The sequence below is a fragment of the Pinus tabuliformis genome, chromosome 6 (assembly GCF_031772625.1).
Source record: "Pinus tabuliformis cultivar Carrire ecotype Pingquan chromosome 6, CPIR1, whole genome shotgun sequence".
In the NCBI taxonomy this organism is placed as follows: Eukaryota; Viridiplantae; Streptophyta; class Pinopsida; order Pinales; family Pinaceae; genus Pinus; species Pinus tabuliformis.
Genome location: NC_142292.1, coordinates 1634708935 through 1634735083, shown reverse-complemented (window position 1 = coordinate 1634735083; position 26149 = coordinate 1634708935).

Below are 26149 nucleotides of genomic sequence, written 5' to 3'. Positions count from 1 at the left end.
TTGGTGGTCTACACAGCTACATGAGGCACACCATCCTCATGTTTAATCCCGCTAGTATAGATGAGGTATCTGTACAAGCTACTCATCTAGAAGCTAGAGGAAAGAATGGAAGTCCGGAAGTTGGGGGACCATGGGACCATCCCAACCCACTGCAAGCAAGAATAAGGAGAACAAAAAGTAGAAATGGAAAGAAAGGAAGGCTAACATTGCAAAGAAAAGTAAGGCTTCATGCACTCACTATCAAAGGGATGGGCATGATGATGAGCATTGTTGGATTCTGCGTCCAGAGCTGAGACCTAAGAAGTTTAAGGGCAAGAAGAAGAAGATTGCTACAACTATTCAGAAAGATTTGGGGTCAGACTCGAGAGATGAAACAACCATTGCAGCCACAGGTATAAAAGGTAAGAATTCTGAAGCATCTACTAGTAATTTTGCACAATCTACTATTGATGAACAAAATGAGAGAAAAAGACATGAGCTTTTCCATATTCAAGTTATTTCCAAACATCAAAAGATTGATACTTTATTTGATAGTAGCTCACAAGTAAATTTAATTTCTGAAGCAATTGTAAAGAATTTTGGATAAGTAACTACACCTCACAAGAAACCATACCCATTAGGATGGTTGAATGATAAAGCACAACTACAAATGACTAGACAGTGCAAACTCAAGTTTTCTTTTGGGTCAGCATTTGTAGATGAGGTTGAGTTAGACATAATTCCTTTGGATATATGTGGAATTGTTTTAGGAAGTCCTTACTTGTATGATAGAAAAGTTATTTTCTATAGAGCTAAGAACAAGTATCTACTTGTTAAAGATGGAATTGAATACTTTGTAAGAGCTCATAAGCTCAAGAATAATTATACTCTCATAAACTCAGGGTAGATGAAAAGAATGATAAATTCATGCAAACAATTCTTACTGATGGTTGTAAAGGAAAATAAACCTGATAAAACCAATGTATTTGAGGGCTGTAATGCTAAACAGCAAGCTGATTTAGAAAAGGTTGTTTCAGAGTATAATATCTTGTTTCAAGAACCTAAAGGTCTGCCACCCAAAAAGGAAATAGTGCATGATATTATTTCGCAGCAAGATGCTCCATTCCCTAACATTGGAATGTACAGGTTGTCTGCTTCAGAGAATGCTGAAATCAAGAAGCAGGTGCAGGAGTTGCTCGAGAAAGGGTTCATCAAACCTAGCACATCACCATGTGGGTCACCAATCGTTTTGGTGAGAAAAAATGATGGCTCGTGGAGAATGTGCATTAATTACCGAGCACTGAACAAGATAACAATCAAAAATCATTAACCCCTTCCTTGCATAGATGATCTGTTAGATCAATTGAAAAAAGCTGTTTATTTCTCCAAGCTAGACTTGCACAGTGGAAACCATCAGGTCAGAGTTGCAGAACAAGATGCATGGAAGACTGCTTTCAAAACAAAGTAGAGATTGTATGAGTGGTTGTTTATGCCTTTTGGCTTAACTAATGCTCCTGCTAATTTCATGAGATTAATGAATGATGTACTCAGACCTTTTCTTGATGATTTTGTTATTGTGTATCTAGATGACATTCTGATTTTTAGCAAAACGTGGGAAGAACACTTAAAGCATGTTAAGCAGACACTAGATGTTTTGAAAAGAGAAAAAATTCATGTTAAAATTTCAAAATGTGAATTTGGAAAAACATCTCTGAATTATTTGGGTCATATAGTAGGGGGTGGTGAATTGAAGATAGATCCCTCTAAGGTGGCAGTCATTGTAAACTGGCCAAAACCCAAATCTATTACAGAAGTTAGAAGCTTCTTAGGAGCAACACAATATTGGAGGAAGTTCATTTCTAACTTTTCCTTAATTGCAGCTCCCTTACATGCTTTAGCAGGATTGAACAAGGTGTTTCAATGGGGAGGCAAACAGTAAAAAGCCTTCGACACTTTGAAAGAAAAGATTAGTACAACACCTGTACTAGCACTGCCTAATCTTCAAAGACCATTTGAGATCCAAATAGATGCCAGTGACTATGCCATGGGAGCAGTGTTGACACAACACGGTAAACCCAAATGTTATCATTCTGAGACTTATAATCCTACAGTAGTTAACTATCCTACATTTGATAAAGAATTGTATGCATTAGTACAGAGTGTGAAAAAGTGGAAACATTACCTAATGGGCAAAGAGACAGTAATACATACTGATCATCAACCACTTCAATATTTACACTCCCAAATGAAGTTGCAGCAATCAAGACACTATAGATGGATGGGTTTTCTACAACAGTTTCATTTAATCATCATATATAAAAAGGGCATACACAATAAAGTTGCAGACATGCTATCTAGACCCATTATAAATGCATCTACTATACATAGGCATAATTCTGTGCTACATGAGAGCTACATTGAACAATATGCTCAAGATATAGACTTCAAAGATGTATATGCAACTTTAAGTCAAAGAAAACCAGTAGAAGAATTGGATTATCATGTAAAGGGCCGACTCTTATATCATTGTGGGAAGTTATGCATTCCACAATCTGAAAGAGTAAAGATAATTCGAGAAGCACACACGTCTCTAATATCAGGTCACTTTGGGGTAAGTAAAACAGCTGCACAGCTGCAAAGATTTTGTTATTGGCCAAAAATGAATGAGATAGTTTCTAGATATGTAAGAGGGTGTACTATGTGCGCTAAAAGCAAGCCCAACAATAGAAAACTAGGCTTGTACACTCCATTACCAGTTCCTTGTTGGAGGACTTCTTAAATCTAGGAAAGGTCATGATTATCTGTATGTTGTTGTGGATAGGTTCAGCAAAATGTGTATTTTGATACCTTGTAATAAACAAATTACAGCTAAACAAACTGCAAAACTGTTTTTTGAACATGTATGGGTTCATTTTGGATTACCCACTTCCATTGTATCTGATCAAGACACCCGATTTGTGGGGAAGTTTTGGTCAAGTCTGTGGGAACTGATGGACACCAAACTAAAGAAAATCACAACTTTTCATCCACAAACTGATGGCCAGTCAGAAGTAGCTAATAGGACAGTGATCCAATTACTCAGAGGATATTGCAGCAAACAGCCTGAGCTTTGGGATGAACATTTGTGTTATGTGCAGCGTGCTTACAACAGAGAAAAACATTCTTCTACACAGAGATCTCCTTTTGAGACCTGTTTTGGTTTCACAGCAAGGTCTCCTTTGGATTTTGTCTTTGGTAAAGACACCATAGTTGAGGGACACAGTGATGTGGACAAGGAAACTAGGTTCATTGAACAAATCCAAGAGATCCACCAGGCAGTACAGGAACAACTAGAAAAGAGCCAAGCCAAATACAAGGCAAGGCATGACAAGCATTGGATGGAGCATAGTTTCCAAGTTGGTGACCAAGTCTGGTTGTATATCAGCAAGGACAGGATGCAAGGTGAAGGTAAGAAGCTAAAGCCTATCAGGTATGGACCCTTCAAGATACTTGAGAAGATTGGTGAGAATGCTTTTCGCCTTGATCTACCAGCTTACATGCACATCTACTCAGTCGTAAATGCAAATTGCTTGAGATTGTTTGAACCCTCACTAATTGAGGATCCTGAAGAGCAGAGTCAATTGCCTTCTATTGATGACCTGCTACCTGAATATCTTAATGAATTGTAGGAAGACACAGTTTTGGACAGGAAGGTGAGGACAACACGCAGGGGAGATGTTGAGTACCTCAGAATTGGGCTCAAGGGTTCAAAGCCGAGCAGTGCAAAGTGGATAGAGATTGGAAAAGTGAGACAATTGTACCCTCACTTAGTCGATGCTTGAAAACCAACTTTTGGTGGTCCAAAAGCTTTTCACTGGGAAGGCCATGATCCGAATTAGATCAATGAAAATAGTCAATGTGCCGTGACTGTATCAAAATAGGACAAACTTCGAAATTTATGAACAAGAGTGATCAGGAAGACTTCTGGAAAATGGCGGTTTGCAACCAGTGAGGAATCATGAGGACCTCGGTCAAAGCATGCTGATCGAGGCCCATGGAGACTGCGCAGGAGGCAAAACTGGCACTTGGAAAGCCCGAATTGGGAAACAGAGGCCATTTCTATCGCTGGGAAAAACCCCTCGAGAAGGAAAGTCCTAGAGTGCTCGGTCGCATGGGAGGCCGGGAAACCGTGGGGAAAACACTAAGGCGAAAGGCGGGTCCCACGCTCCAAAACCGGTGGTATATCGGGGGTACCCTTGGGCGGTAAGCGGATTTGGCTGAAAACGAGCGATTCCACTCAACGCACAATGCGTGTCCAGCGGATGAGAGAGAAAACCACCTCTCATCACACACTAACGGTTGAGCAAGTCAACCGCGCAAAATGAGCGAATGTCATAAGATCTGGGGGCTCCAGATCTGATGGCAGAGATTGGATCTGATGGAGGAATCAGATTTGACTGGGGATTAAGCCACGACATAGAGAAGTTTGACATCCGATTTGACTGCTGAGTTGATGGATGAGTCATTCCACAGTGTAACTGAAAAACCGAACCGACGAGAAAGAGATGGCGCAGTTCGCGAGAGGACAAGTGGCCACTCCCTATGAGATGTTGGCAACGATGCAGAGGCAAGGAACTCCAAGCGAACAGTAGCAGGCGATCCACAGGGGCGGAGGAGGAAGTAAAAAGTCAGGGACAAATTGGCTTTAAGCCATGAACAGATAGGGGGAGAGAAGAGAACGAAGACAGAGAGAGCGAGAGCGAAGAAGAGACAGTGAAGCAATAAGCAGAAAATAGAGAGTCGAGCTGACCTAAGGCAGCATCGAGTAGAGAGAAAGCTTGAAAGGTTCAAGCAATCCCTGAGAGGATCTGTCAGGAATTGAGCACCACATTGGGCTCCTCCCGTTAAAGACCAAAGAGGTCAAGATCTGGTAAGGAACAGAGTTTGTGCACTCTAGTGGCTTGGGGGATCCAAGAACCACCCTACCAAACATTATCTGTTTCAGGAGACTCAACATGAGCTCCTCATTGTAAATCTCTACTTTAAAGACACAATAAAAGAAGGCTACCACTGAAAGTTGGACCGGAGACGTAGCCCTGGAGGATAGGGTGAAGTCCTTATTAATTATTGTGTTCTTGCATTTGCTTACTATGTTTCTCTTACTGTTTTCTATTTTCTGAGTGTCTGTGTATTTTGCAATCTGATCGATCCATTGCCTAAGATGAAATAGACACACACTGGCACATGAGTCTGTAATACCTTCATTCAATAATTCTTTAACTGAGATCACTTAAGAGTGATTTTCAGATCACATTTTTGGTTGTAATCATCTATCTGGTGACTCTACTAGAGGCCGAACCTCTTGGCGACTCCACATCACATTTCTGGCTCAGTTTATGAGGCATACTAGGAGAAATCCTCAGAAATCACCAGCTGACCCAGTGCCTGACCCTGAGAAGATTGTCAAGCAAAGTGAAATATCACGAAAAGGAGCGTCAAGATCAGATAAGCCTAAACAATCTTATTTATCTCTGCAAGAAAGGCCTGTAACTGAGCATGTACATGTTAAAAATATAGAGCCTAGCATTATCAGTGAAGAAATACTCTCAGAGATTCATAAAGCTCCTTGTTCAATAAGTTCCACTTTGGATCTCATTCCAAAGAAAATCTGCCCTATAGTCCATCAGTTTCCTTCAGCCCTGTCATTTGTTTCTCAACTCCCTACCTTCCAAATTGCCAGTGCCCTTCCATCTACCCCAGTCATGGCAGGCCCACAAGCACCCACCAAAATGGAAAGAATCATAGCTACTAGGTATGGACCCCTGGTCTTGCCTATTCCTTTGAATGCCATGCCTGCAGGAGAATACTAGAAATACATGCCTAAGTTCACTGGTATAGAGGGAGTAACAGCTGAAGAACACCTTGAGTCTTTTTATAGCTATGTTGATAACCTAGATATCAGTGAAGATGATGTGTGGATGAGAGTATTTGTCCAAAGCCTTGATGGAGAGGCTAGAAAGTGGTTCAGAGAGCTGACCCCTAGGTCTATAGCAGACATTGAAGCATTAGATGATGTGTTTTTAAAGCATTGGGGAGATAAGAAAGACCTGCTATACTACCATACTGAGTTTGGAAACCTAAAAAGGGAAAATGGGGAGTCATTATCTGATTTTAATAAAAGATTCAATCATATGTATAGCAAGATTCCAGTTGAAGTGAAGCCTACACCCACCTCTACCAAACTCACCTATGCCAATGCCTTTGACTCTGATTTCTGCATGCTATTAAGAGAGAGAAGATGTGCTTCTCTAGTTGAAATGCAAGATGTAGCCTTGGAGGTGGAATCCAATATCATGGCTGCAGAGAAACTCAAAGGACATGCTGATAGAAGGAGGCAAAGAGGTGAGTCTTCTTCTTCTTCTCCATCTTCAAAACCCAAAATAGAAAAAATGACTAAAATGATAGAGTCATTGGCTGCTAAAATCTCCAAGCTGAAGGTTGAGCAGAGTTCTGGGAAAGCAAGGCTTCCTAATACATTTGCTCCTAGAAATTCAAATCCATTCTGAAAAGTAAATGAACAATTGCAGATCATTGAGAGGGGAAAAGAGGCCAGTGAAGAACAAAGGGTTAAAACTCCTTTCCAGAATGCATTCATGGAGGAGGAGCAGTTTGATGAAGAGGATGAGATTCACTGCATGGAAGACAAGGGCAATGCTGCCTTTTTGACATTAGCTACCTACGAAGAGTCATTACTCAAGGACCAGACTTGTCAAGAGTGGGATAGAGAAGTTGGTCTGCAGACTGAAGACTAGCAAAGATATAATTTGAGGTCAAGAACAAGTAATGTCAAAGAGAATCCTACCCAAAGAGTTGTTGTCCCCACAAAGCAGCAGATCAGCAAGCAGAAGCGACCAACAGTTGATCCCATCATCCTCAAAACACCAACTCAAGAGGTAACAGGCCCTGACAAGTCGCCTTCCCCTTTCAGCTTTGAATCAAAAGTCCAGGAATTAAAAATATTTGTACCTCTGATAGAACTAGCAAAGAGTGAGGTCTTTAGGAAACCCATCCTCGATGCCCTTGAGCTGAAAGCCACACAAGAATCCCATGACTATGTGAATTTACAAGATGATAAACCTGCAGTTGTGCCTACCCCAATGACTGAACCTACTAATGATAATTCCCCATAATTTTATGTCTCCTTGACCATTCATGACAAAACCATCCATAATTGCCTGTTGGACACAAGTGCCAACCATAATCTGATGCCCAAAGCTGTCATGGAAGAGTTAGGCCTTGATATTACCCGACCTTATCATGACTTGTTCTCCTTTGATTCGAGGAAGGTAAAATGTCTTAGGTTAATCAAAGATTTAGCCATTACCCTAACTCAGCTGCCCATGAAAAGCATGATGATGGATATTGTGGTAGCAGACATTCCCCCTAAGTTTGGCATGCTACTTTCCAGAGGATGGACTAAGAGGCTGTGCGGGACATTTCAAAATGATTTATCTTATTCCACTGTCCCAGTTTTTGGAGGAGAAAGTAGAAGACTATATAGGGAAGCCCAACTGGCCTATATCATCAGTGATGAGAAGAACCCCACTAATCATCCTATTTATGCTGTGGACACTGATTCTGGAGCATGTATTCTCCAAATTGAAGAATCCTAGAGGGCCTTGGTGCAGATCAAGAAACCAGTATGCCAGGCCATGGAGAAGGAAGGGACACAGGTGTGGGATATGTTCTTTGATGGACCCTGTTCAAAGGAAACTGCAGGAGTAGGAGTGGTGCTAGTGTTTCCAAAACAAAAAAGCACACATCTGTCTTTTAAACTAACTTTTCAGGTCACCAATAATATAACAGAGTATGAGGCTCTGATATTGGGCTTAAGTGCTAACAAAGACATGGGAATCAGAGACATAAAGGTGTTTGGAGATGCTGATCTCATCATTCAACAAGTGAACAAAATGTTCCAAGCAAGGCACCCAAGGCTGAAAGCATACAGAGATGAGGCATGGAGACTCAAAGATGCTTTTGATAGTTTTTGTATCTCCTATATCCCTAGAGTTAAAAATCAGCTTGTTGATTCCCTTGCTATGTCTGCTAGCATGTTCATCCCTCCCATGCCCTCTAAATTAGTCTATGAAGTCCAGAGAAAATATCGACCATCCTTGCTTGATAATGTCCAGCACTAGAAAGTCTTTGAGGATGATGATGAAGTGAATAGGTTTTTGCAAGTCATTGATGAATTCTATGAAATGCAAATTGATCAAGAGAATGAAACCTTGGAAGAGTGTCTCCAGCCCAAGCTAAGGAACCGAATTGGCCAAGACAGTATTGTTCAGCCACCTAGCAATCATATACCTAAAGGGCTAGTGCCACTAGAGAAGTTGTTTGACCATAATGATGTGCCTCATAAGGTTGCCCAAAAATAAAATCAGTCTGCAGTCCATAGGCATAACATAGGGAGCCCAGATCATCCAAAATATATAAATCTGTCCACCCATTTCTCTGCTGCCCAAAGTTCTGATTACTGCACCTTAATGAAGCAATTTGCTGATGTCTTTGCCTAGGAATACAGTGACCTTAAAACCTATGACAAAAATATCATTCAGCATAAGATCCCATTAGAGAAAGACACCATTCCTTTCAAGCAGAAACTGAGACCCATAAATCCTTTGCTCCTCCCTCTGATTGAAAAAGAAATCAAGAAGTTGTTGGCTGCCAAAATCATAGTTCCTCTGAGATATTCAAAGTGGGTAGCCAACTTGGTAGTGGTGAGGAAGAAAAGTGGATAAATCAGGTTATGCATTGATTTCAGGAACTTGAACAAATGCTCTAAGAAAGACAACTATCCTCTGCCCAAGATGGAGCATTTGCTCCAGAAAGTATCAGGAGCCAAAATTATGTCTTTCCTGGATGGATTTTCAGGGTATAACCAAGTTGTTGTACATCCAGATAACCAAGAAAACACTACTTTCACCACTCCTTGAGGCACTTTTATGTATTCCAAGATGCCCTTTGGGCTGATGAATGTTGGGGCAACCTTTCAAAGAGCCATGGACATAGCATTCGTAGGAGAGTAGGATAAGTTCGTCCTTGTCTACCTAGATGATATAACAGTGTACTCCAACAACCATCAAGATCGTTTGCAACATTTAAAGAAAGTGTTTTTGAAGTGCAGAAGGTTTGGGATATCAGTGAATCCTAAGAAGTCACAATTTGCTTTAAAAGAGGACAAGCTTTTAGGACACGTTGCTTCTAATGCAAGTGTCAAAATTGACCCAGAAAGATTGAAAGTGATACAAGCCTTGTCTGTCCCAAGATCAAAAAAGGACATCCAATCCTTTCTAGGCAGAATGAATTTTGTAAGGAGTTTTATTCCTAATTTTGCAGAACTGGTAAAACACATCACCTCCATGCTGAAAAAGGGGTCAGAAATCAAATGGACTGATGTAGCTAGAAGATCTTTTGAAGCCATCAAAAGAGCCATTATGGAAGCTCCCACTTTAATCAGCCCAGACTATAGCAAGGAATTCCATATCTTTTCCTTTGCTTCCGGTGACACCCTTGCAGCAGTCTTAGTGCAGAAAGATGATGAAGGTTCAGAATGTCCAGTGGCATTTTTCAGCAAAACCTTGAGGGATGCTGAACTAAGGTATGATATCATCGAAAAATAGGCCTATGCCCTTATCAAATCTTTGAAAGCTTTCTGAATATACATTCTGCACTCCAAGGTAGTTGCATATGTTCCTTCTACTTAAGTAAAGGATTTCTTGATTTAGCCAAATGTTGATGGAAAAATGGCTAAATGGATTGCAAAGCTTATTGAATTCAACATAGAAGTGAAGCCCACCAAGCTTGTTAGGGGCCAGGGCCTTGCCAAGTTGATGGCTGAAGAGAATTGCAGGATGCTGGACATGAATTGGATAAGCACAAATGCAGGTGACAAACAAACAAAAGAAGCAGAAATAGGACCTGACCAGTCTTTGATCGAAAATTTGGCCTCTTGTGAATGGTATGATAAAATAGCTCAATTTATGTTGAAACTAGAAGTTCCTCCAAGCCTTAGCTGAAGCCAAACTAGAACTATTAAGCTCAGGGCAGCCAAGTTCTGTATTCATGAAAACTTTCTCTACTGGAGGGATCCATCTGGAATCCTTTTAAAATGTCTGGACAAAGTACAATCTATGGAGGTCATGCATCAGTTTCATTCCCGCATTTGTGGAGGACATCACTATTGGAAAACCATAGCCCACAAGATCCTCAGAGCTGGGTATTATTGGCCCACACTGTTTTTTGATGTCTTTTGATTTGTAAAATCTTGTGACAAATGCCAAAGGTTCGAAGGAAAATAGTAGTTGAAGTCCTTACCCTTGAAGGCAATACATGCCAGTGTCCCTTTCTAGCAATGGGGCTTGGATTTCATAGGGGAAAATAATCCACATTCTGGCGTCCAACACAGATGGATCTTAGTAGCCACTGACTACTTCACTAAATGGATCAAGGCCATCCCTACTTGGAAAGCTGATCACCATGTGTGTCATGCGGAAAGAGTCAATTTTGCGGACAAAACCGGCCTCCCTAGAAGCTAAGGCTTTCTAGTCACAAACAAAACAATCAAGCACTATCTTTCCCTAAATATGCATTTAAAATAAATGCAACCAGGTGTTTAAGGCTTACCTCTAGTCCAACGCTTGTTTGCAGCAGCTAAGCCTCTCTAATCCAAATGAGCTCCTCCTTCTCTTTGAAACCTGCATTCACTAACAAGCAAATGATTACATAGCACCTGAATAACTCATATAATAAAACATATTCATCATAAAGACCAAGGAGTATATGAAACAAATTATATATAACAACTTGTTGAGAAAAATGAACTTAATTGTATTAATTGGAAACAAAAGAAACCATTACAACCAGTGCCTTGGTGTTGTGCAGGTCCCTCCCAGGGTCCAGCAAGAGTTCTCCTTTACTTTGATCAGCTCACCCACTTCCAAATGAAGCTAAGAAAGGATTGGAATATCTCCTCTCAAGCTCTAAAAGGGAGTCCTAATTTCAGCAGCATCTACCCTTAGGAATGTTCAACTTTCAACCTCCCCTCCCTCTGGCCCAATGCCTGTATTTATAATTCTTTGGAGGAAGTTAATCAGGTCCACCATCAATGGGATAAGCCCCTCTTTCAATGGGATAGCTCCCCTCTTGATGGGATAAGTTCCTCTTTCTTTGGGATGCATGAACCATCTGGAGGTGCTCAATACACGTCAAACCATCTTCTAGAATGCTCTAGAATCGACCACAAGTAACGTTTTTGGAGTAAAACTTGCGCCTTTTGACCTTTACAGGAGTACGCACCCACCCCTTTACAGACAGAGCGTACAAGTACACAGGTATTGTGAACTTGAGGTGCGTACACGCAGGTAAGGCTAAGAGAAACTGCGTAACCAAAGTTAATTGACTTTTTAAGGACTTTCTCTCTTTCTTGGGATTTGACATGAGGAGCAGAGGTATAAGACTTGCCAAGGAGGATAGTATGACAGTTGATGGAGCCATACTAACTGCAAATAGTCATGGTGACAAATTTTAGTGTAACAGATTGCCCCCTAAAGTGCGAAGCCTGTAGTAGATTAGGGTTTCATTTCATATAGGAAGGGTGAAGTACTTTATCATTTCAAGGATTATCTCGTGGAGAGCCCAGTCGGAACCTGCAAATATTCAACACAAAATACATATATGAGATCATATCATCGCTGAGGTAGGCATTCCCATACTCAGATCAAAACTTTAACTAACAAACTAACTACTGCTCTGATATAGGAATGATTTCATAGTACATCATAATCATAGACTCATGTAGACACAGTATGGACGCAACCATCTGTTTATAATTAGTCTACTATATAATGAATACAAAACTCCTCACAGCCTGGATGGCGGAAACCAGATCCAAGGTCTTCATTTCTACTTCCCGAAATAGTATGACTCTATCCATGTGAATAAATGAGTTGATGTCGAACATGGTAGAAACCACTTGATTACCAGTCAATGATGTAAACTGTTAACAAGTGTGAGAGAGACCACCAGTGATGTCAATGGTTCTCAAAGTACCCAGTACAATCCATGAGATGTGAATGAATGTGTTGATGTCGAACATGTCACAGAATCCTTCGATCTAAAGTCAATGATGTAAACTGTCGTCAAAGGCGAGAAACCTGCCATTGATGCATGTAGACTTCAAGGTACTGACGATTTCTAGATCATCTTTCTAGATAATGTGCTAATGTCGATAGAAAGCGATCCGTCGTAGGCAAGCACACAACACGAAATCATAAATCAAGTTGAAGAAATGTAGCTGTAAGGACTGACTCAGGGATGGTCAAGATGGATGACAGGTATTTTGCAGATGAATGGTTTATTTGCAGTGACCTCTTGAACACATAACGACACGACAGATGGCTTGGTGACAATTGACCCAAGTTAATACCCGGCTGAAGACTTTCAATGTGGTTTGATCAACTGTGAGGCAAAGGATTTCCCAACCCAGGTGAATGAAAGTGTTCAAGAGCGGTGATAAGGTTTCTCTGAGACAAAGGATAACAAATAGGCTCATTTTTCTCTCTTTTCCCCCACCATTTCTGGCAAGTACCTCTTTATTTTTTACAAGCTTGAGGAGGATAACATTTGCTTGATTATAAGCTCATCCTTCGGATGAGTCCAACTTAGTTTAGATTTGAACCCTAAGAAGGAGTGGTCCATTCCTGTTTGTAATCGAACAGGTCCTTTACTGTGAAATTTTAACGAGTCCAGTATAGGAGAAACTCAGTGTTTTTCAATTTTAGAGAGTCTGAAAAAACTTAAGAAGACTCCACGGTTGAACTTTTTCGTAAATTTGTGTCTCCCAAGCCCGAAAAAGTATAAAATAATAATTGAGAGAACCGCTTGATCTTTACGACCAAGGAGTACTTTCATGATTAGTGTCTTTGACCTGAAAAGTAAAAAGAGATCAAGGACACTTCGTTTTATTTCCAATATCGAATTTGAAACGACAAAAATCCGGCAACCTTTTCATGTTTTTACGGTCAGGAAAGGGCTATAAGAGGACCATCTTTTAATTCCGTTTTAACGAGTGTAAAAGAAACGCTCGTCAATCTTTTCATGTTTTAGGAGTCAGAAAAGGGCTTAAAGATGACTCTGGTGTTTTTGTTTGTAAAAAAATGACAATTTTCCCTGAAAATCCTTTATCCTGCACAAAAACCAACACATTACTCATACCTGTTTAAAGATAAATAAAAATACTTTGAAAAATACCTTTTCATGGTGAAAAATAAACAAATTTACCATTTATTTACCCAAAAAACCTATAAAATGGGCTTTTACCAATTCATTTTTACCATTTTACTGTTGAGGAGAGAAAAAGGGCTTTTGGCAAGAAACTTCCCGTGGACATTGCGGAGAATCCGACCGTCGAAACCGAACGCCGTCTCTTTCAAGTATTCTACAACATCCTCCTCTGCATTTTAATCCATTTAGAATTTTTTTTTAGGCCCTAGTTTCATTTTTTGGAGGCTTTGGGGTTTCAATATCCGCCTTTCGTGGTACGCAGGTGCTCCACTGGGGACCCGCGTACCCCGACATTTTCTCAGTTGGGAAAATGTCGGGCGTACGCACCTTGCCTTAAGGGAACCCGCGTACCCACGCTCTGTTCCTAAAGGCGGGGTGCATACTCCGCGCAAAGGGTTTACAAACCCCAATTTCTTCAAAATGGACCAAATTTTTTTGATTTCATTGAATCTAACAGATGTTTTTTGGTGTGTAGATTGCCCACCATGCTTGATTGGCGCGAGAGAGAGCACGAAGATGTTGATTTGGCTACCATTAATCACCAACCGTCCATTGATGCTTTGAAGGCATGCGGCCTTTACAAATACTGGGCCATACCTGGCATGAGGGCCCAGGTGAGATTTCTAGAGTGGCTGGTAGAAAGGTGGAATGTTCAGGATCAGTGCTTTTATATCGGAGGGCACCAGCTCGAGATAGAGCCCTCAGATATTTACTTTCTCACTGGTTTGCCCAAGAGAGGCGAACACTTGACTCTGTTCGGGACTAGGCCGGGTGGCCAGTCCATAACTAGTCTCCGACTAGAGTGGTGTAACACTCAGAACCAGGAGAAGGGGATAGAGATCAAGACTATATCCCGACCTGAACTTATGGTGATTGCCTTTACAGTTACCAGACTTTGCAGGGCTGCCGCTTTGCACATTGCCACCGGGTCCCAGATGCGGATGGCTATTGATTGCTATCGAGGCACCAGTTTCAACTAGTGTGATGCTGTGTTGGCCAATTTAACAGGCCAACTTACTCGAGCCAAAAACCGGTAGCTGAAGACTTTTGGTTATGGGCCTTTAGTTGTCAGTTTTGGCTTAGAGAGGGTTCCGATGCTGATCCCACAGCAGCTCACTGTTGAGGCTGGGCTTCCCCGAGAGCCTAAATTGATGCGATGGGTTGTGGTTATGGCCCGTCATCCTGATGAGGGAACGGAGGTTGTTCGATTTACTCCAGAGTACTTTCACTGGTTAGAGGACCAGGTCTTTTCGATACAGGACTTTCCTTATGCCGGAGTTGATTTTCGTGGAGATCCGGACATGATTCTTCCACCGGGAGAACAATGGGATGACACAGGTAATTCATTTTCACAAGTTTTTAAACTATTTATTTTTTTTTGTTTGTTTTTATATCGTCTCAAAACTGACAGGTAACAATTTTCAAAATGCAGATGTAGGCCCACGTCATCCAGCCAATCTCCGGCCTTTCGAGAGGAGACTACCAGTTGCAGCGGCGCCGGCCCCACAGGACGAGGCCACAGAGACTTTAGCTGAGTTGGAACAAGACCTAGAGCGTCTTACAGCAGATATACCAGAGACTACTATAGATGATATTCCTATCAGGCTTCAGCGCTATGTAGTCGCAGTCCCAGGACCTTTTAGAAGGTTCTTGTGTAGAGTAGCCCGTGCAGTGGTGTCGTATAGAGAGCATCACCAGTGATTGGATGGTCGTTTTGTAGACACATGCGACATTTTGGTTTTTTGTACTTATCATTTTTGCCGATCATAAGGTGTTTTTCAACCTATGATCGAAGACGATGTATTTTTTGACACACTCATATCTATATATATCATTATTACCGGCTTATCTTGTTAAACATGTGTGATGAAATGTTTTTAAATCTACATGTACGATTATTGCAAATGTCTATTTAACATTCGAGAAGCAATTGCATCTGCTAATGTATTTAAAGACCTTGGAATATGCTGATATTCAATGTAATCAAATTCACATTCCAAGAGACGCACTCTCAAAAATAACCTTAATAACACTGGATTTCTAATGGCATACACTCTATTAAGCTGTAATACAACGAGTTCAGAATCTAACCTCACTATCAAACTCCGAATCCCAAATGGAATAGATTCAGACAATAACTCAATCACTGCACTGTATTCTGCAATGTTGTTTGTTGTTTGACCGAGGCTTACCCCATGCATAGAAACTAACTCGTCAGAGGGTGAATAGATAACCCAAGCTGCAAAAGAGACATTCCGTGTACTACGACAAGCACCATCAGCGAAACCAATGTATGTTTGGAGAGGCATCGACATCTGCATTATCAAGAGTAAAACCAAGATAAGCCAGAGTAACGACGAAAACACACTTTCTAAGCTAAGCACACTGTCTAAACTAACAAACACACCAGCTAGAAAGAAAAACTTAACCTAACTAAAATCTCCATACCCAACTTTTAAGCATAATACCTCTTTAGGTAAAGTCCATTTCTGGGTTTACCCAAAGAGTCCCCGTCAAAGTCTACCAGCTCATGGGCCCCTTTTGCTAGCTTTCGCTTGACAATATAGGGCCCATGCCACATAGGAACGAATTTTCCAGCACCTAATTTATCATTAGCTTGATCATATAATAACACTAGGTCTCCTTCCGAAAAATTTCGAGGGGTCACATTTCGATCATACTGAGCTCTCATACGTTTTGCGTGAGTCTCGATCGCTAATGCAGCATCACATCAAGTCTCATCTAATTGAGCTAAGTATAATAAACACTTTTCCTCTTCGGAAGTAGCTGGAAGTAACTCGATGGCCATTTTCAGTGACGGGATTTCACATTCAATGGGTAGCACAGCTTCCAAACCATAAACTAGTTGGAAAGGAGTGAACCCTGTTGATGTTTTCATTGAGGTTCGGTACGCCCAAAGCGCTGAAAATAACATGTTGTGCCAATTCGACCGATGAATACCAATGATTCGTCGAATCATGATAACTAGAACTTTGTTGATGGACTCAACCAGACCATTTTCTTGTGGATAATAAGGAGTTGAGCTATCATGACGCAAACCAAGCTGGCCTGTAAGTTCTGTCATCATAACATTTCGAAAATGGCGCCCATGGTCAGTGATTATCGCTTGTGGGACACCAAACCTAGCAATAATGTGATTGAACATGAAAATTGCAGTTGTCTTGCCGTCTGCCTCGAATGTAGGCATCGCCTCGGCCCACTTAGTAAAATAATCAACCGCAAGGATGATATACGCATGCCCCCCGGCCGAGTGAGGGTTACATGTAATAAAATCGATACCCCATTTGGCAAAAGCACCAACGGTAATTATCGGGTGGAGAGGAGCAGGTGGAGAGCGCATCTTTCGATCAAACACTTGATAGCTGTGGCATTTTCGGACCACAGTAATACAATCTTTAAACAAGGACGGCCAGAAGTAGCCAGCACGCAATATCTTTTGGGTTGTGGCATACCCAGACATGTGACCGCGACACGCTCCAGAGTGACAGTCATTCAGAAACCTTTCAGCTTCTTCGTGAGTTAAGCAACGTCGGAAAACCAAGTCTGCCCCACGGCGATAAAGAGTATCTCCAATAATTATGTATTGTTGGGACTGGAATCGAATTTTCCGACGTTCCGACTTGGAAACTTCGGGCCTAAAGGATTGTGTCTGGAGATATATGATGATATCCCCATACCACGGATCTAAATTGCTGATTAGAAACAAAGATTCGTCTGCAATGGGTGCCTCTGCCACAGTTTCCGTGTCAGCATGGGGGAAGTCACACATTAACTCTACAAAAATTAAAGATTTCTTAGACTTATATTTCTCAAACTCCAAGTCAAACTCCTGCAGGATAATGATCCATTTAGAGTACTTGCCCCCTAGAAATTGTTTAGTCAAAATGTAGATCATAGGGTTGCAATCCGAAATGACTGTAGTTTTACGGAGTAAAATGTAGTGACGAAAACGTTGGACAACTTGAACGGCCGCCAATGCCAATTTCTCCACATGTGAATATTTGAGCTCAGTTGGGTTTAACGTCCGACTAAGGTAATATATCACATGTTCCATTCCGAATTCATCTTCCTATACTAAGACCATTCCGATGGTGGAAAGGGAGGCGGCGAGGTACAAAAAGTAATCCTGGTTGTAGTTGGGAGGATGCAACAACGGTGCATGGGTCAACACGTGTTTGAGTGCATCAAAAGATTTCTGAGCTATCTCATCCCAAGTGAATTGAGCATTCTGTTTCAACAACCATGTAAAAACCTTTGTAACCTCAGCGTAGTTAGGAATGAATCGTCGTAAAAAGTTTGCTTTCCCCTGCAAACTTTAGAGTTGGCGAAGACTCGAAGGAGGAGGCAATTTGATGATAGCTTCGACCTTCGAGGGATTGACGCGAATGCCAGCTTTCGAAACTAAAAATCCCAGCAATCGTCCCACTTCTATACAGAAGACACATTTGTGTGGGTTCAACCGAATTCGATAATGCCTACACCTCATGAAAATTGCTCGTAAATGGACAAGGTGGTCAGCTCGATGTGATGAATGAGCGGGCAAATCATCGAGATACGGTTGCACAATGTGTTTGATGTCATGAAACGCATAAGATATCGCCCTTTGAAAAGTTGCTCCGGCATTCTTTAGCCCAAAAGGTAATTTGCAATAAGAAAATGTCCCCCATGGACAAATGAAAGTTGTTTTTGGTTGATCGGCAGGTAGAATATTGATTTGATTGTAACCGGAAAAACCGTCCATAAAGGAAAATATTTCACTGTCGGCACAATCGTCAATTATTTGATCGATATAGGGTGTTGGGTAGTTGTCCTTTGGACAAGCTCGATTAATGTCCCTATAGTCGATGCATATTCTTATTGTTCCCTGTTTTTTGTTAATCGGAACAATATTCGATACCCAATCCGTTAACGGGATCGGATAAATGAACCCTGCTTTCAACAGCTTCTCAACTTCTGCTTTAATGACAGCCGCTTTTCGTGGGTGAATCTGAAGCAAACGTTGCGGGACAGGTTTAGCGTCCGGGTAAGTCTTGATCTCATGGACAACAATTGCGGGATCAATTCCTGGCATTTCCTCATAGGACCAGGCAAACACGTCGCGGAATTCTTGAAATAGGGCCTTGTATATTTGAATTTCCTCATCTGTACACGAGGCACCTATATGAATGTTCTCAACAATTCCGGGCTTAACCAAAATTTCAATGTGAATAGTTCAAGAAATGTTTCCCAAATTCAGCTCTGAATCAAGATGTTTCATTGGATTCTGAGCTTCTTTGACATATTCAGCTGTAAATACTGATGAGAAATCATTTTCAAAACGATCATCCTCAGGTAAAAACGAAGATCTATGATGGAGATCTTCCCATGGTAAATCGTCTACACACAGGACTTCACGAAGTTTCTCATCAGATGACACAACTTCGGGAAACGCTATTAACTCCGAGGTTGATGTGAAAAGTGACTCCTCATGGACCACATTCATTTGGTCGATTTTGGTTGAACGCGGGTCGGTAAAAGACTGCACGGCCTCATAGGCAATTTCATATGGACTCAAAGGCATAGAATCACCAAATGAGTCTATCTCAGATTCAGAAGGAATGATCCAAGGATCGTCATAAACAATAGCCTCTGATGTAATCATATGAATAGATGCAAATGAAGATAATGCATTGATTGGAGAAAAAGGAAAAGTTCCCAGTAAACCGGCATCTTTAACTAATCCTACTCCAACATCCTTATAAGGGATAGTCATTTTACCGACATGTTGGATACTCTCTGAAGAGGCTGGGTCGGATGAAAAGTAAGCCAGCTGGTCTATTGTTATGATCTTGCCATTATGTGGAAACTTTATTACTCGAAAGACCGATGAAACGACCGCTGTCATAGCGTAAGACCAACTTCGACCCAAGAGAAGGTTGTAGTCTAGAGGGGCATCAACCACTTCCACATCCAGACTAACGGTTTTTCCTTCAACCCCTATAGGAAAATCCTGAAGAATGCCCAAAGGATGAAACCCACGGCCATCAAAGGCCTTAAGAATTGTCGGGGATTGATTTAGTGAAGGAGAACCAAGCGATCTCCAACACTGTATTGACATAATACACGTGGAAGCTCCCTCATCAATTACAGTCCGATGAATAGGCCTGTTTTTGACTATCACTGGGATCTGGAAAGCCATTTGATGAGGTAAACGCGGTGTACTATTTTCTAGATCAAATATTATTAGGTTCGGGTCCTGAAAATCAACAGCTGCTATAGCCGACAAAAGTAATTTGCGCTGTGCTGGGCATGATTGCAGCACTTCCAAAGCCGACATTGCTGAGGGTGAAATAGCTAAGTCCTCAACAATGCTATAATTCTGGGCCGCTCTCGCATGTGGATTGAAAGCAGACTTTCGAAGTATACCCTTAGCAGGCAGTTTGATTACTAAGTCTAGGTTAGGTTTCTCGATCTGTAGTGGATCGGAACCGGGAGCTGAGGTTGATGGATTAGAATGAGAAGATTCTGCTTCTTTGCCATCAACAGGACTTTTACTACCATAATCTTGTGATCGAGTCGCAATCCTTACATGAGACATCATCAATATGGGTTCTTCACTGGAACTCGAGGAAGAACCTATCATCTTACTCTCCTGCTTTGGAAATGGATCTTTCAAAACAGCAGGAGTTGGGGAACCTTTGACGATTTTCACAACCTCTACCCGATGAGGGCAATCTCTTGTAAAATGATCCTCTTCACAAATAAGATAAGGATAATGACGTTTGCGCTTTTTGTCATTGGTTTCCGACTTTTTAGTTTTCTCCTTTGGAGTTTTGTCTGCTTTATTCTTCTTCTTGCCTTTCTTTTTCCCACCAGATTTTGATTTAGCCGTAGATGACTCTACAGTGTGAATATCGGCGGAAACTTCAGCAGAAGAATCTCCTGTGAGGGAGTCTGGTAAGGTTATAATAGGAGAAGAATTCTTTGAGGATTTCTTCTTGCTTTTAGTGTTCACCATACCAATCATGCCATCAGCAGCATGAGATCCCGAAGGAGCAGCAGCGATTTGATTTGACTTAGGAAGATCTGGGATCTTTTCGTGTAACGTACCTGACTGAGTATAAACTAAGTCAAGGTACTGTGCTTGAGAAATCACGTGCTCCTCAGTAACTACTCTGGCCTTAGCTACGTCTTCAGTAATCTTCGGTAACAATGATTTAACAAACCATTCAGCTAAGATCTGGTCCGGGATAAAAACTTTCACTAACCGCCGTCGACGTCTCCATTCATGAATATGATCGGAAATATATGTGGACGTCGATTGTTTTAATGAAGTTAATAACTCCGTGCCATTATCATATCTGACCGGCAATTGAAAATGAGTTAAAAACGAGGTAGCTAACTGGCTAAAATTATAAAAAGAGGCCCGTGGTAACTCAATGTACCACTTGGCCGCGAGACCAATGAGAGTGTGCTGGAAAAGACGTAAGCAGATCGAATCATCCGAGATGGAATTAGAGGCACACCAGAGGTGGTAAGTCATCACATGATTTGACGGGTCCTCTCCAGACTTACCTTCGAACTTGGGAATGTCACTGGGCAACTTATTTGGCATTGGCGGCCAAAACGGAAGATAATTTATTAGATCGTTCGTTAGGCGCGACAAGTCTGGTAAATCCAATGTTGCGATAAACGGTAATTGCCGATTAGGATCCCTAAAACTCTGGGTCACAAGACCAGTCCCAGGAGGAGGATATCCAGGATAACTAGGAATAGGAATCGCGTTCGAGATATTGTATCCTCCTGAAAAACCAGGATTAACCGGACCGTACTGGGGTTGTTGTGATTGTTGATAAGTGTACCCAGGATACGGTTGATACTGGTAAACTGGTTGCTGGACAGCAGAACCGAATTAGTACTGACCCTGGTACGGTTGATAAGTGAATTGTGGATGACTTGTGACAACCGTACTTAAACCAGGTTGTCCTACAGGCATTTGAACCGTAGTTTGAATTGTGGATCCAGACGATGGTAAAGATGTCTGAGGAGTAGTTACAGAGACAATAGAAACCAGAGCTGTCGATACTCCAGAAGTAAGTGTGGTAGATGAAACAGATGTTGCGGTAGTTGCAGCAGTCGTTTGATATGGAGTACGAGGCGAAATAGGCCCGGACTGAGAAACTACCGAAGGTATAGAATTTTGAATATTAGACTAGACTGGTTGCTGGGGTGAACCTGAAACTAAGGGTTGTCCAGTTTGGGATCACAACTGTACGCTTGGCTGCAATACCTGTTGAACTTGCGATGGATCCCACACTATATTCATTCCGGGGTATTGACCCATAACAGTTTGAGGATATTGAGATCCATAATCGGATTGAGGGTAGGATTGATAATTAAAAGGTACATTTCCCATACCTTGAACATAAGATTGACCTTGGGGTGGTTGAAAACCTTGACTCGAGTACTGACCTTGCGGTAGATACCCTTGAGGTAGGTATTGATACTAGGGTTGACCTTGAGGTATAAATTGACATTGAGGTTGGCCTTGGGGTACATATTGAGGCTGAGGTTGACCTTGAGGAATGTATTGCACCAGGGGTACATACTGTCCTTGAGGTTGCCCCCCAGGCGTTAATTGAGGCTGCCCCCCAGGTGGTAACTGGCCACCTTGAGGTTGAGAACTGGGAATTGAACCTGACATCATGTAAATGTCTCCTACGCTCAATGGTTTATTACCATTGTTTCCAGTTAATAACCCATGTTCAATGGGTTGAGGAGATGCTCCCGCAAAGGTACCAGAAAGTGACTGATACCCAGAGGGAACAGAAAGACTGCCGTACAAAAAAGATTCAGGAGATTGAGTAAACATAGACGACTGACCTGACATATTTACAGGAGTATAAATACCTCCAGGTGGATAAGGAGCACGAGGTGGAGAAAAACTTAACGCTGAGTTGTCCAAATAATTAGTTAAAAAAAGATACCAAGTAGTACTTCTAGGTGGACTGTAAAAAATGGATTCACGCTCCCTTAGATCAATAGTAGGTTGATTTTCAGGGATAGGGACGCCTATTTCTTCTTCTGGAGAAAGTTCTTCAATAGCTATCAAACCAGAAGGAAGATTTTCGGTGATGACTCTTTCTACCCTAGGTGAATCAGGAGCACTAGAAGTTGGAGAGACTAACCCCGATGTTGGAGTAACAGGTTCAGATATCTCAGGTTCTTCGCCTATATCACTAGTAGATGAAAAACTACCAGCAAGCTCGGAAACTGCAATAGCTTCAGGATTATAACTTGTTTCTAAAGCTTGGTAATCAGGATGAACAACCAATGACGACTCTCCTTCTTTAGGTGATCCTACTTTACTGCCACTAGGAGTTACAAGGACTTTTAAACCTTCGTAATGACCCAGGACATCTTTAGGAGGTTTGCCCCGAAGTCTACGGGACATCCTCAACAAATCGGCCACGGTTACAACTTCAGGAGACTGGCCCCGAAGTCTACGGGACTGTCTCGGTAATTCAACCACAGTTAAAACTTTTAACTACTGCACACGCAAACAAAGTAAAATCTCAAAGCAAACCGCCTAAAGTCTCTAAAGAACCAAACAAATTTGAATCACATGCCTAAAGAATCTAGGGCGTCAAACCAAACACAAACAGTAACCTTCCAGGCCGAAAACACTAGTTGGTGATGAAATCCAACATCGCCGAATTCAGTACAGAAGTGGCGAGTGGAACAGTTACTCCGGCAACCTGCTTAATGAATAGACTGGACCAAGTTCCTCCACTTAAACCGTCTCGAGTGAAGTGAACCCCCCAGAAAATCCAAGTAAGTCTAGCCGACGTCTGCTCTAGGTACAGTGGGATCTTCCCTCCACCGTCACCTTGGGTAGAATCCTAAAGATAATAGTCACTAAGGTTACCAACAGCAACAAATAGACCTGGGGGAACAGTCTACGACCCAATAGCATGCAAGGGCAGAGTAACAAGCTCAATCCCCTTGCCGGCTCCTTGACAATAATCCAAGGTTTACCGACAAGTGACCCCAGGCTCCTCGACAATGGTTAATCCAAGGTTTACCGTTTGTAGTACGTGCGTATCTGGCATCGTTCCCAATGAAGGAGGATTGATCCCCTCACTGGTTCAGACACGGTCTCGTGCTTCTCCTTTAAGAGGAACTTTCCCAGAGTACAAATGAAACAGTTGGATTTATCCTACCACAAGATGAGCTACTTGTTTGGTTTTTCTGTCTTGGAGAGTTAAATACTCTCCTACTCCAAAACACTAGCCTGATCTATATTGGTGTTTCAGAGCCCTAGTAAATAAAAAGTTACTATGTTGATTTTACTTTAAGCGTTAATTTTTATGGCTTTTCTTTAGGACAAAATGTAGTGGAGATGAAACTGATGGTGTGTAGACTTGACTCAAATCCACTAAAAAGATGCACCTAGGATGATTTAAACTACCTTTCCTTTTCAATGAATTCCCTAGCTAAGAGAGTTGGAAAATGCAAAACTTATAAAGACAACTTTCTCGGCAATGAAAATCAAAGAAACAATCTCTTTTATCTTTTCCAAAGCACACAACACATGACCACTAATTATTTCATGAAAACTTCCTTTCTCTTTTCAAAGACTTCAAATGCTACTAAAACAAACTTTCCTCAAAAGAGATTTTGTATTTTTTCCTATTTAACAAAGCATGTAAAGCTACTTAACAAAAATCAATCTTAAAAAATCTATGAAAATCAAATCAATTTTACCTAAAAGCAAATCTAAGAGAAATTTACCTAAAAGAAAATCTAATGAGGTAAAAGCCTACAAAATATAATTCCAGGATGTTTTACTCAGTTACAATCCAACCAAGGACTAATTCATGCAGAATCATAAACTAGTCAAAAACAAAATAAAAAGTTTTTGTTCTTTTTCTTAAGAATGAAATTCACAGCTTAACCAACAAGCCTTCTCGAAATTTCGCAAAGAGACAACACAACGGTAGGTTTCTCACAAAGGTGGATTTTACGAAAGGTCCGACTCCTAAGAAGACTGAAAAGACCAGGGAGATCCAAGGTGTTTACAACTTCTAAAGCCAAAGTCACTACAGGACCAATGCAAAAATCAAACCTAGGGCTAGAATCTCTATGAACTTCACTAAAACCCTTGACGCTAATGAAACAAGCTGAGATGAAAAATTTTGACAGGTAAACAGTGGATCTGGGCAGCAAAAAACAACTAGAAACAAAATCTAAAAGGTAAAAAGGAAAAAATGGAAATTTTCTAGACTTTTGACAGGGGTACGCAGGCAGCATGTTTGCACAAGTGCGGCCATGCTCTTGTACACAGCAAAAGTGCGTACAGGTACGCACTGTTCTTAACACAGAGGGTGTGTACTACTCTCAAAATCAAGAAAAATAAAAGCTAACTTAACCCTAAGCTATTCCACCAAAATTCACAGTCAATCAGTCAAAAACCAGAAAGAAATCGACTTTTCTCAAATCAAAGTATCAATAAAAAGAGAAATCAATCAAATCCATGGATTCCCCAGTGGAGTCGCCATTTTGTCATGCGGAAAGAGTCAATTTTGCAGACAAAACCGACCACCCTAGAAGCTAAGGCTTTCTAGTGACAAACAAAACAATCAAGAACTAACTTTCCCTAAATATGCATTTAAAATAAAAGCAACCAGGTGTTTAAGGCTTACCTCTAGTCCAACGCTTGTTTGCAGCAGCTAAGCCTCTCCGATCCAGATGAGCTCCTCCTTCTCTTTGAAACCTGCATTCACTAACAAGCAAATGATTACATAGCACCTGAATAACTCATATAATAAAACATATTCATCATAAAGACCAAGGAGTATATGAAACAAATTATATATAACAACTTGTTGAGAAAAATGAACTTAATTGTATTAATTGGAAACAAAAGAAACCATTACAACCAGTGCCTTGGTGTTGTGCAGGTCCCTCCCAGGGTCCAGCAAGAGTTCTCCTTTACTTTGATCAGATCACCCACTTCCAAATGAAGCTAAGAAAGGATTGGAATCTCTCCTCTCAAGCTCTAAAAGGGAGTCCTAATTTCAGCAGCATCTACCCTTAGAAATTTTCAGCTTTCAACCTCCCCTCCCTCTGGCCCAATGCCTGTATTTATAATACTTTGGAGGAAGTTAATCAGGTCCACCATCAATGGGATAAGCCCCTCTTTCAATGGGATAGCTCCCCTCTTGATGGGATAAGTTCCTCTTTCTTTGGGATGCATGAACCATCTGGAGGCGCTCAATACACGTCAAACCATCTTCTAGAATGCTATAGAATCGACCACAAGTAACTTTTTTGCAGTAAAACTTGCGCCTTTTGACCTTTACAGAAGTATGCACCCACCCCTTTACAGAAAAAGCGTACAAGTATGCAGGTATTGTGAACTTGAGGTGCGTACACGCAGGTAAGGCTAAGAGAAACTGCCTAACCAGAGTTAATTGACTTTTTAAGGACTTTCTCTCTTTCTTGGGGTTTGACATGAGGAGCAGAGGTATAAGACTTTCCAAGGAGGATAGTATGACAGTTGATGGAGCCATACTAACTGCAAATAGTCATGGTGACAAATTTTAGTGTAACAATGTGGTCATGAAATTCTTAGCAGAAAATGTTTTCACTAGGTTTGGTTGTCCACAAAAATTGGTTATAGACAATGCAACATCCTTCAGGACAAAAGAATTGGTGGACATGTGTGACTCAATGGGCATTAAGCTAGTACATTCCACCTCATATTACCCTCAAGGTAATGGTCTGGCAGAATCATCCAACAAGAGCCTGATAAGGATAATCAAAAAGCTGTTGGAAGACAACA